Source organism: Ascaphus truei, chromosome 4, assembly GCF_040206685.1.
Source record: "Ascaphus truei isolate aAscTru1 chromosome 4, aAscTru1.hap1, whole genome shotgun sequence".
In the NCBI taxonomy this organism is placed as follows: domain Eukaryota; kingdom Metazoa; phylum Chordata; class Amphibia; order Anura; family Ascaphidae; genus Ascaphus; species Ascaphus truei.
In genome coordinates, this window is record NC_134486.1 from 390,456,139 (window position 1) to 390,469,335 (window position 13,197).

At 42.0% G+C, this 13,197-nt stretch overlaps 1 long non-coding RNA gene across 2 annotated transcripts; it reads right to left on the reverse strand.

Moving 5' to 3' along the window:
- Positions 1–1,213: 1,213 nt before the first annotated feature.
- On the reverse strand, positions 1,214–7,836 carry LOC142493872 (uncharacterized). Of its 2 annotated transcripts, none has more exons than XR_012801220.1 (2): positions 7,122–7,836; positions 1,214–1,968 (listed from the first exon to the last, which is right to left on the reverse strand). It is a non-coding gene; the product is annotated as an uncharacterized LOC142493872 (long non-coding RNA). The 2 variants fall into 2 exon arrangements; XR_012801221.1 differs by having other exon boundaries at positions 1,214–1,977.
- Between the last annotated feature and the right edge of the window lie 5,361 nt (positions 7,837–13,197).

Consider the following 13,197-nt stretch of genomic DNA (forward strand, 5'->3'; position numbering starts at 1 on the left):
TTCTACTGCAAGAATCTAAACTTATCTCATGGGTTCTCATAACTTTTAGCCTGTTTACACTTTCAATTTGAAGCTGATTGGATGAGGAAGAGTCAATAAGAGCGAAAACATTCCTTTCTCTGCTTCACACATTTGTTTATACAGAAATGAAACACAGAAATTAGACTCACAAAGACAAGACAAGATGGCGGATTGAAATATTCACACAAAATGGCTTCATCCTAAATGCTGTTATGTTGTTATGCCAGACCCCCTAATGTCTCAACTTCGTCAGTCCCTCCTCTGATTCTTTAAAACATTGTTTTTTGAGAATTATTGGTATGATTTTAGTCCAGAAACACGTTGGGAGGCACAAGGGTGCTCCATCATTTCATAATGTTGCTTGAGGGTGTAGGACAGTGCACGAGGGTGCCTGCCAAATGTAGTCATAGTCTCGTAGTATGGCATGGCGTTATAGCCAAATTCTTTTCCGGAGTTAGAACATTGTACTTGGCATCTTCTTTCTTCAAGGGACTGCTGTAGATTGTTTCAGCAAACAATGGCATCATATCTGCAGAGGGGGTTGCATATTTGTGGATCATGCCTTTGACAAACGTAACACAAACATAGATGACAACGAGTATCACACTCACACACATTACCGCATTCAAAAATTTCGCTCCTAGTGATCCCACCAATCCAGTCAGCCCCAAAAGGTCCCAGTCTGTGTCACCTTCCTTCCTAAGTCTTTCTTGAATTTCTCCTATCTTATCTAACTCATCTTGTACCTTGCCACTCTGATCTTGGATGAAAACACAACATTGTTCTTTAATTAGGGCACATACACCTCCTTTTGATGCTAAAATATAATCTAAAACCATTCTATTTTGTAAGGCCATAAGCCTGATCTAAACCTGTTCTTGGTTTAATGATGAAATTAAAAACTGCAAAATTAAGGCCACATCCTTCCTGTAAATTGTTATCTGACTGAACATACATTTTTACACAGGTTTCATTGGTTGGTGGAGATACTTGACCCATAAATTGATTCTTGTTCCTAGTGTGTGATACACCCTTTAAAGAGGTTCCCTTAAAAATGGGAAAATACAGAAATTATACACATAATACTAAAAACCTTATTTTATGCAAGCAACCTTTCTTTGGATATGCATTTGCTAGATAAAGGAAATTGCATCTATCTCTATCATCATATACTTTCAGCTATTACTGAGAATTGAAGGGGTTTGGTATCTGTGGAAGCGAAATGCATGATCCTCACCCCTGCACGCATTGTATACATCATTCACTCTGAATATCAGAACAGACAATGTCTGTGATGGTCAACATGGCTGACTTATGATCCTTTCCTTGTGGCTGACACACCCCCTGGGTGACCCCTCCTCTCGGTGGAGGTGCAACACACTTCTGGATCAAAGTTTTGCTGCATATGACACATACATAGAGAGTGATGAGTACTGCCAAAACACATACAAGAGCTTTCACAAGCCACGCTTCCAGGAAACCAATCCTCCCATCAAGGCTCATTTCTACATACACCTTAAATTTCTAACTTAAACACACTCTAAAGAATAAAAATATTGAGTCTCTGAAAAATGAAATGTTCTGATAGAAATCAGGAATATTGAGTCTCTAAAAAATAGAATGTTTTGAGTCTTTGAAAAAATGAAATGTTCCTGATAAGACCAGGCCTCTGCCTGGTATCTTATTTTCCTCGTTGGTTAACGGTCAAAGTTTATGTCTCGTCAAAACGTTAACTTGATGCGGCTGTGCTTTAGATGACTTTGGTCTTTGGTGGAGCTGGAATGAGCTTTACTGTACTTTGGGTCCAGGGAAAGAACTCTGCCACTTTAATTGCTGTATTGGTGGTTAGTACGGGCCCTTTCATCTGGGATGAAGAGCATGCTTGTTTAGGAACTACTTGACCTTTAACTCCGTCTCGTGTAGGTGCACTTTTATCATACCTTATGCCTAGAGAGACTCAAAAAATATATTAGTGGCATACAATACTTATTAATTGTTTTATTACCAATAGATGGTCCTTAATTTGTTCCTTTGAACTACTGATAGTCATAAGTCATCCCATAAGTGTCTCATAGGGAGATAATTTATACCTAGGAACAAATTCTTGTATCAATGTGTTTACTACTGTCTTAACATCCGCATATAGACAGAGGTATCTCCTATTAATGCTCCTCATATTTAAAACTAAGCAGCTAATGTGGACTTTACTGTACTACAATCTAAGTTCCTAAGGCTTTGGGCCTCAGTCATTGTCAAACCAATTGCTTCCATAATCAACTCTATCCTGTCTACAGGCCATAACCCTAAGCCCTGGAAAACTACCAGAGCTGTCCCAATCTTCAAAAGTGGGGACAAAAACACTGTCTCAAACTACAGACCAATATCTCTTCTCCCAATACACACTTGCTCTCATTCATGCCTCACTATCATCTCCTCCGATGCAAATGGTATCAACCTTTTCATAAAATACTAACTAACCTTAAAACTTGCCCCACAAATTAAACATCCCAATAGCCTGCACTCATGGCTATTATTTCACACACAGTCACTCCTACCACACCCATTGTGGCCAAGCACTGCCATCTACAGCACTTATTCCCTCACCTGCTATCTCTGTAAATTTCCCTTAAACCTTAGATTGTAAGCTCTTAAGGGCAGGGATTTCCTTTCCTATTGTCTGATTTTGCTGCACTTACTATTCTATCATAATTCCCTCTACTGTATTCTTTATGAAGTGCTGAGAACATTTTTGACGCTATATATATAAAGTCATACATTGCAATACACTACTATCCAAAGTCATGGACAAAAATGTGTTCACTCCCAATTAAACAATTACTATACTAAGACAAATACCCCTAGCCAATTCCAGTCAGGCCTCCACCCCAAACACTCCATTGTAACTACACTACCGACACACTTTATTGAAGTGTGGTCGGTACCGCAAGCCGGGAAATCTCCCGGCTTGCTAGTGGCCGCCCCTCGGCGTGCCGCGCGTCATAGACGCGCGGTCACGCGTCATCGGGAGCGTGCGCCCCCTGCACGCGTGTCCAGGGGCTCCCCGAGGGAGCCCTGGTGTCCCGCGATCGCGGGACAGCGTCAGGGGGTTCCGGGGGACCCGGCGGACCCGGCAGCGGTAGGGAGAGCGCCCCGATCGGAGGGCGCTCTTCCGCTGCTTCGGCGCGCGCCCGTCACACTCGGGCGCGCGCCAGGCTACTGCTGTGGCACAGAACGGGCAAATGCTCGAATAAACTGTGCCGCAGCAGTATTCTGCTAAAATGTGAAATGCCTTGCATATAATATATACTCTGCTCACTTATGTAACTGTATTTGCCACTATATATCACCTGTCCTTTAACTCTATACCTAGAACATATCCAAAAATGAGAGGTGACTCCCAATGCACCACTTTGGCAAAACATTCTACAAATATTTTAACAATAACTACTGCTTATAATAAAATTGTACACCTATGGAAAAATAAATGGTTAAAAGTTATAAAATATATCACATATTCAGTTAATAGACAAATGATTTTGTATAAGACTTCACACTAATGTCTTGCTTTATATAATCTCTTTGCACAGTGCTGAGCACACGGTCAGCATTATTTTTTTTTTTAAAGACACTCAGAGAAAAATTTCAGAGCTTGTTTATCTTGGGCAATTTGCCAGCCCGGGCGTTTCGCCAAAAAAGACCTTGAAAGTGCAAAACAGATAACAAAACAGTTTCTCCGTCTTCTAAATATTAATTACTGGATTGAAACTTCAGCTCAAAGTTAAAAATGGAGCTCTCTACACAGCAATAAAACCGAAAAAATGTATGGCCTCTCAAAAATAAAAATATGGCCTCTCAAAAATAAAAAATATAACCTTTCAAAAATAAAAATATGGCCTCTCAAAAAAAATAAAAAATATGACCTTTCAAAATTAACCAACGGGCTTTTATATAGCTGAGGTTCATATAACTTCTTAACACACAAATAACGCCACACGCTCATGCTATCTCCCTCCACTCAGTTCTCTTTAATGCCTTCTGTATGAACTTTCATAGTTTCACTGATTTAATTCACTACAAATTTATGCTATCCTGTTGCAATTCTGTCCTTTCTCAAGCTACACAAACCTATTTCTTTCCATTAATCAACACTCATAAGTCTACCCCACACAAATTCTTCCTTCATCTCACCCCAGGACTTTTGCTGACTATTTTTAAGAAAGAGGTTGAATCCATACACCAGAACATTCCCTCTTCTTCCTCCTATCCTACTTTGCTTCCAACTCTCTACCTGCTTTCCTGGACTCTTTTTCCACTGTCTCAAAAGAGTGTCACCATCACTGTTGATCTCCTCTTCTCCCTCTAATCTGCTACATTTCCATTCTCCTTCAAACATGTAATAGTTATACCATGACTCAAAAATAGCAAGCTTGACCTTACCTGTCTTTCTAACTACTGAACTTGTTTTGTATTCTCTTGCTTGCTCCATTTTCTCAACACCCATTCTCTCCTTAACCTCTACAATCTGACTTCTGCACTGCTCCCTCCACGGAGACAATTCTCACTAAAATAACTGATGACCTATATGCTGCCCAAGACAGAGGTCATTACACTCTGCTCCTATTACTCCCTGCAGCATTTGCCTCTGTGGACCACACTCTTCTCTTTTCTCTGTACACACTCTCTAGGTGACCTAATAACATTTCTTGGGTTTAAATATCACCACTATGCTGACAACACCCTCATTTACTTTTCAACCCTTGACCTTACACCTGCCATACAAACCTAAGTTTCTGAATGTCTCTCTGTTATCTCATCCTGGAAGGCCCTCTTTCGCCTTAAATTTAACATGGCAAAAACAGAGTTCCTCATACTTCCTCCCAAACCTGACCCTATTATCTCCTTCCACATTACTCTTGAATCTTCCATCCAGTAGCTCAAGCACGCTGCTTAGGGATCACTCCCAACTTCTCTCTCATATTCTCCTGTTTCATTCAAAACATTTCTATAACTGTCGCTTTTTCTTCCACAATATCACAAAGATACACCTGTTCCTCTGTTGCTCAACTATTAAAAACTCTGATTCAGACCCTCATTCTCTCCCCTCTTGATTACTGTAATCCCCTGCTATCCCAGCTTCTTGACTTTCACCTGTCTTCCCTACTATCTATCCCAAACGCTGCTGCGAGAATCACTCTACTCTTTAAACTCTGATTCTGCGTTTCCCCTCCTGAAATTCCTCTCCTGGCTTCTAATCAAGTCCTACTGTTGCTGTATGCTCTCCCTACCTACCAAGTAGATTGTAAGCTCCTCAGAGCAGTGACTTCTCTTTGCTCAACTTTTACTTTTATGTCTGGATCACTTATTCTATGACCTCTTACCTTTACCATTTGATAACTATATGATTACGACATGCACCACTCCTGTGAAGCGCTGAGCCTATTAATGGCGTTCTATACATGAAAACATACAATACAATATATACTTCAAACAATGCTTATGAGCTTTTACCCATATTTTTAAACACAAAATATTCCATGTGTTTTTACTGGTTACACACAATACAGAACACACACAATACAGACACCCAAAGAACATAGACACAAACTTCTCTCCTACACAGCGAATCAGCTTCTCATATAAATAACCTGCTTTTATTCTCTTTCTAGTTGCCATTAGAACAGAAGGAAAAATAATATTTTCTGGTTCAAAAGATCTATTCGTGTGGCCAGTACGAACAAATCTTTTCAATTCCATTCTTTTTCTTCTACTCTCTCTCTTAGGGCTGCTCTGCAATTACTGGCAACATGTCCTACCTTTTTACACTTATAACACTTTCTGTCCCTTCCAAACACTTTCTGTCCCTTCCAAACAATATACACACAGTCTCTAATTGTATCCCAATTTCTGCATATAAACCTGTCATAAAAATAACCCTCAATATCTACTTCCTCAACACCACATATGCCTTAATTATCTATCGGCAAATTCACTTGCTATTTCTTTCCTATTCACTTTCTTTTTCACTTGTTATTATATTAACTTCTGTCCTGGCAATGGTAAAAATTAATACAGCGGGACCCTTCTGTCCCTCAACATAATTCTTTTGACCCATATTAACGTAAGGTATGTTTCCCTGTGGGATTCAAAAACACACGAGACGGCGCTCCCTGAGCCTATCAATCCCACAGAAAAAGACCCCTCTTTCATTTAAACATCTGCGCAATTAGTTGATAATAGTACAAACAAAAACAGTGCCATTCACTGGCCAACAAAATATTTATATTGTCTCTTTTCGTTCTCTGTATTCATTCTTTATTATTTTCGTCTGCAGACACACAATCCTTTGAGAATTTTTGGTTTCCCATTATTCCCCTGTTACAGAAATCAAATTTAATTGACCTGTACAATACTTCTTCGGTTACAGAAATCAAATTTAATTGACCTGTACAATACTTCGGCTACAGCAATCAACTGTTAATTGACCTGTACAATTTAGCGTTACAATAATCAACGCAAGCTGATTACGTACAACTCTTTTGGCATGTTATTGTTCTGAATAGTGTAAATATGCAGATAAGGACCTGTCACGAGACTGTTCCCCAATCACATTTTCTCACCATAACTATACCAAAGAAAAACTTGAATCACTTCAGCGGGTCCAACCCAGTCCTGATAAACCTTATACTTTTATAACATGGATACAGATAAGACTTTCTAACCAGATCTCCAGGAATAACTCACTTGGTAAGTAAATGACAAAACAGAGCAAATGTACAATCAGGGACCCGTCCTGCTCCGACAACAAAAATATTTATCACAACCCAGGACGGTCTGAAAACAATCCCTTTAAGCACAAAAACACTCACTTTCATCACCAAAACACCAAAACCTTTAACGGGACTCTTACCTTAGCCCCTAACAACTCTTAACAACTCTTACACTTTAAAATGAATACAGGAACAGAGAATAATAAATTCACGTGAAACTGCTAGGGATTCTTACTCGTCACATCAGATAAGACACCGTTCAAAAATCAGCTCCACGCACCACTCAAAACAATTTAATCAGGCTGTTTGTCTAAAAAATGCAGGTATCCTTACCTTGATTCATATGTGAGCTCAGATTTGAGTGATGGAGGAGTGATTCATCCGGGTGCTCGATTCCGATGATATTGAGTCCCTACTTCGGAATGCGCCATCTGTGGAAAGCGTAAATAAAAAACACAGTGTGAGGTTATTTTGAAACAGAATAACACGTGAATTTATTCAAGTCAAGTGCACAACGGAGACAGCTTCAAAACAAAAAGCTCTCTAAATAATAACACGATATGCCATATATTTATACCCTAAATCCTAAAGCTCCACCCCTTTATGGGGGGGCTTGCACGTCACTAAACATTACCTCATTTTGTAATACATAACAATATTAAAGTTGATGTCATTTTGTAATACATAACAATATTGTATAACTACCTGTCAGCTAGAAACCATTCTGGGGTTAAATGGGATGTGCCTATTCTGTCGCCTAGCAATATGTTATGAGAATAAATTCTACTGCAAGAATCTAAACTTATCTCATGGGTTCTCATAACTTTTAGCCTGTTTACACTTTCAATTTGAAGCTGATTGGATGAGGAAGAGTCAATAAGAGCGAAAACATTCCTTTCTCTGCTTCACACATTTGTTTATACAGAAATGAAACACAGAAATTAGACTCACAAAGACAAGACAAGATGGCGGATTGAAATATTCACACAAAATGGCTTCATCCTAAATGCTGTTATGTTGTTATGCCAGACCCCCTAATGTCTCAACTTCGTCAAAGACAATAGTGAGATGATCCTCAGAGCAGATGAAATCTGACATACTGTAAGTATTGTGATTTATCTGGGGACTCTTATACAGTAGCTATTAGTTCACATACTTAAGCTTAATTGTTTTGTTTTTTTTAGCTCAAAAGTTTATATGCATACATTTATGTATACACACTGCCTTCTGGTGGATATAGGGATTTAACCTGTTCTGCATACCACAGTGTCAAATGTATTGATAGACATACTGTACTTCCGGTCAATGGCTGAGAGCAGAAAAACGGAATAAGCCCATTGGACCCTGAGGAGCTGAGACATCATGCCAATGGGAGTATGGAGAAACACAAGCAGGGAGGAGTGAGCTGAGAGGTAGACCCACGAGAGAGAGATCAGAAAGGCCCTGTTCCGAGGACAAGACAGCGAAGTCACAGAGCCTAAAGTACCAGCAGAACGGCAAGAGAGAGAGATCCTGTGCAAGCTGTGGTTCAAAGTTGTAAGTCATAGAGCCAAAAAGATGCTGGGGGATCGCTCCTAGAAACACATCAGTATCCTTTCTAAGGGCCCCAGGCATGACACCTATTGTAAAGTAACAAGTCTGCTGCCATTTCAACTACAAAACCTTACACAGCTCAAACGTGGTTGAGGCACCTACACTGGCCCTTTTAATTAGCACACGGGTCCCTGGGACTGAATAAGTGACTGTGGGATATTTGCACAGTGAGATTTATTATTATACTTTATGTACACTATATTGCCATAAGTGGCACTGCATGTGATTACTACAGTATGTTCTCTATGAATAAAGTACTATATCAGTTGCGTGTTCCACTGCATTGTCTGACTCCAGCCTGGCTCTTTGCAGGCTGAATATTCTCTCTCAGGTCGCGGGGACCTGGACTCAGGCTCCCACCCTAGTATATACAAGTTAATACATGTAGGGATGTCCTGGTTTGCTTGTCCACCTACGCTGCAGGGTGCCTCTTGAGGGAGTGTTCAGATGTTCCGAGGCGGCCCGGCAGCACAGGACGCCGCCATGTTGTTGCGCAATAGTAGGTGCGACTGTCAGAGCGGAGAGAGAGTTTGTGCATGCACAGTGCAAAGTGCGCGAACGGCTGGTCAATCACAGAGAGGCTTTGAAGTAAACTACAACTCCCAGGAGCCTCAGCGAAGTCACCTGACGCCAGTGAGCGAATAGGATTGCGGGGATTGCTGACAGGCAGGAAAGGTAAATGTGGGGGAGAGACCACGTTAGCCAGAGGGCACCGGAGGAGCAAGGGGAGAGGTAGTGTGTGTGCAGGGGGTCAGTGACCCACATGCGCAGGCCAGATTCTCCCTCAGGCCCCAGTGTATACCCTGAGTCACCATAAGCTTGTGGTGCTGCAGGGACGCCCTATATAGGTAGCGACAACCATTCCATTACTGCATAGACAGATAGGGACACAGTGTTGCGGAGCTGCGGAGATGACAGTCATTTGGGCCCAAGCTACTGGACATCATCCACTCGTGTTAGACTGCGCTGGATCGGCGGATCGTTTTTGAAGTTTGTTGCCGGTCACCGTAGTGATCGGAAGGTATTTTATAAGTGCACCAACACCGGTACCAACAGGCGCTGATCCCGCCTTGTGAGAGGACTCTCTGGGGACACTGGGTTGAGTGACCAGAGAACTGCGCATATATTTATATGATAGTGGACACGGTGTGGGGTGCACGCGGTGACGGGGAGTGACATTTCTCTATAGGAGAGTGGCCGAGCCACTGGTATATGTTATTGCATTTCATTACGTTCAATGCTATTTCCTATATGCGTTATTACTTATAGTTATAAGATAAGGATCTACTTATGCATATCAGTAAACGTTTATCAAACTGAAGTGTGTTACCATTGTTCTTGCCTAGGGAATCTCACTCATTGGGGATCCTGGTAAGTGGAGGCGCTGCCAAAAGTATTGTTATTGCCCCAGGCTCCCAGTTAGCGCAGGCTCAGATCTCGCTGATCCAGCAGGTGTGTACAGTACCAGTAGTCACTCTAGAGCAGTAGGAAAGAGGGCTACATACATACAGTGGCGACACTGTTAATTCTAACACGGCCGTCACCACGGTTAAAAAAAAACGCGGGCGCCGCGCGGCAGCACCCCACCACGAACCGGGAAGGTTCGCGGCCGCTTTTCAACGCCTCGGGCGCTTTCAATAGAAAGCGCCATAGCGCTTTTCTATTGCGGCGCGGGATAGACCAGGCATCGTGCGGGGAGCGCGCACGCAACTTTTAACATTATGCCCGTCACGTGCCCGGCCAGCTCCCGTCTTTTGTGAGACTAAGCTGTGCCGCAGCAGTATAGAGAAATAAAGAGGGGTTACATTGGAGGCACTGCTGAGATTATTTGTGTAGATAATACACAAACCCTCCCCTGATTAATAGTAAAGTGTCAGACAACGAAATATTTGCATTTTTCCATGCTCTGCTCTAGATTGTTCAGGAACGTTCCCGAAAAGACAGAAGAGATGTGTACACAAAAGCGCCCCTGCTGCTAATATAGAATATATAGCCACAATGGGTGTGGACATTCTGAGTGAGTGGTGTACCAGGTAAGGCCTAGATTGTGATAAAGCCTTTTTAGTAACTGGGATCCCTGATACAGTCTAACACAGCCATCAACGAGGCACTTGCAATGGTTGAAGCATGGGGATGGTCACAAATAAAGGGGAAAGTGTTACCTTATGACACCAAAGATGCATTTTTACTGTGTGTGTGTACTGAAAGCCTCCATCCTGCTTATGTGCCAGAGTTAACTGAGGAAGAAGTTCATAAGCGACTTGAAAAAATTAAAGTAAATAAGGCACCTGGCCCCGATGGCATACATCCAAGAGTTCTCAAGGAGTTAAGCTCAGTAATAGCAAAACCATTATATTTAATATTCAAGGACTCCATTTCCACAGGCTCAGTACCATAAGATTGGCGTAAAGCAGATGTGGTGCCTATATTTAAAAAGGGAGCTAGATCACACCCGGGGAATTAAAGACCTGTAAGCCTGACTTCAATAGTAGGGAAACTACTTGAAGGTTTAATACGGGATAATTTTCAGGAATACCTCATGGAAAACAAAATTATTAGTAATAGTCAGCATGGATTTATGAAGGATAGATCTTGCCAAACTAACCTTATTTGTTTCTTTGAGGAGGTAAGTAGGAATTTAGACCAGGGTAATGCAGTTGATGTGGTCTACTTAGATTTTGCAAAGGCTTTTGATACGGTTTCACACAAGAGGTTGGTGTACAAAATAAAGAAAATTGGACTCAGTAATAATATATGCACCTGGATTGAAAACTGGTTTAAGGACAGACAACAGAGGGTTGTCATAAATGGAACTTTTTCAGGTTGGGCTAAAGTCGTGAGTGGAGTACCTCAAGGATCGGTACTGGGACCCCTGCTTTTTAACTTGTTTATTAATGACCTTGAGGTTGGGATCGAGAGCAAAGTCTCCATCTTTGTTGATGATACTAAATTGTGTAAGGTAATAGAATCAGAGCAGGATGTAATTTCTCTTCAGAAGGACTTGGAGAGACTGGAAACGTGGGCAGGTAAATGGCAAATGAGGTTTAATACAGATAAATGTAAGGTTATGCATTTGGGATGCAAGAATAAAAAGGCGACTTACAAATTAAATGGAGATATATTGGGGGAATCCTTGATGGAGAAGGATTTAGGATTGCTTGTAGACAGCAGGCTTAGCAATAGTGCCCAATGTCATGCAGTAGCTGCAAAGGCAAACAAGATCTTATCTTGCATCAAACGGGCAATGGATGGAAGGGAAGTAAACATAATTATGCCCCTTTACAAAGCATTAGTAAGACCACACCTTGAATATGGAGTACAATTTTGGGCACCAATCCTAAGAAAAGACATTATGGAACTAGAGAGAGTGCAGAGAAGAGCCACCAAATTAATAAAGGGGATGGACATTCTAACTTATGAGGAGAGGCTAGCTAAATTAGATTTATTTACATTAGAAAAGAGGCGTCTAAGAGGGGATATGATAACTATATACAAATATATTCAGGGACAATACAAGGAGCTTTCAAAAGAACTATTCATCCCACGGGCAGTACAAAGAACTCAGGGCCATCCCTTAAGGTTGGAGGAAAGGAAATTTCACCAGCAACAAAGGAAAGGGTTCTTTACAGTAAGGGCAGTTAAAATGTGGAATTCATTACCCATGGAGACTGTGATGGCAGATACAATAGATTTGTTCAAAAAAAGGTTGGACATCTTTTTAGATGGGAAAGGTATACAGGGATATATCAAATAAGTATACATGGGAAGGATGTTGATCCAGGGATTAATCCGACTGCCAATTCTTGCCTTCCTCTGGATCAATAAGTAAGTATAGATATAGAATAAAGTACAGCACCGGCAGCTTTTATTCTAACACTTCCCGCACGGCAGAATGCGTGCGGGAAGCGTGGTGACGCGGCTTGTCGCGGCGTCACTGTGACGTCACAGTCACGTGCACGCCCGGCTTCCCCGACACCCTTGGAGTTTAAAGTGAGGTAAGCGGGGGTGCGGGGAAGCAGAGGGGCAGAGCAGGAGCCGGGGTCGGGAAGGGGGGCTAAAATGCGCGCGAAGTGGAGGGGGCTGCACGGAGGAACACGCGGCAGCGCGCGGTCTAGACCGGGCGCCAGCTGGAGTAGATCCCGGAGTGCCACCGGTAAAAGTAGCAATAAAAGCTGCCGCTGCTGTATCTGTTGTCTAAATTTAGCATAGGTTGAACTTGATGGACGTACGTCTTTTTTCAACCTCATCTACTATGTAACCATGTAACTATGTAGAGTATAGCAGGGGCGAGTTAGAATGCAGTGTGGAATATCATCACCCGGCGTAGTTAACCCCAGGTTTTAGCAACCCTGCTAATGTCACTATTGTAGATGGGGTCATAGAATTTGTAGCCGAAGAGGGAAAAGCAATGGAAGAATTGAAAAGAGAGATGTGCCCCTCTCCCTCGTGCCCTCAACAGATAATCCCCCAACATCTTCTGAGACACTCATGATACTGCAGCTAGGGGAAAGCTAGTGGAGAAGTCCATGCAATCTTGAAAAGGGGACAATTACTATCGGTGGCTGTAGACTTTTTCAGGGGTAAGGCCCACTCCAGGCATTTTGATTTTGAGAGCAGGATAGAGCAGGCTACGCAGATGGTGGAAAAATGGGGGAGAGGGGGCTATAGAACGAGCGTTTCAAGAGAGACGGGAGAAGCTGTCACCCCTGCTGAATATCTGCAGGCCCTAGGCAACCTGCTTTGAATCCATATAGAGCGGAGAAGAGCTCTAATTCCAGTTTAGGGGAATGTATCAGCAATATAGTGAGAAATTATC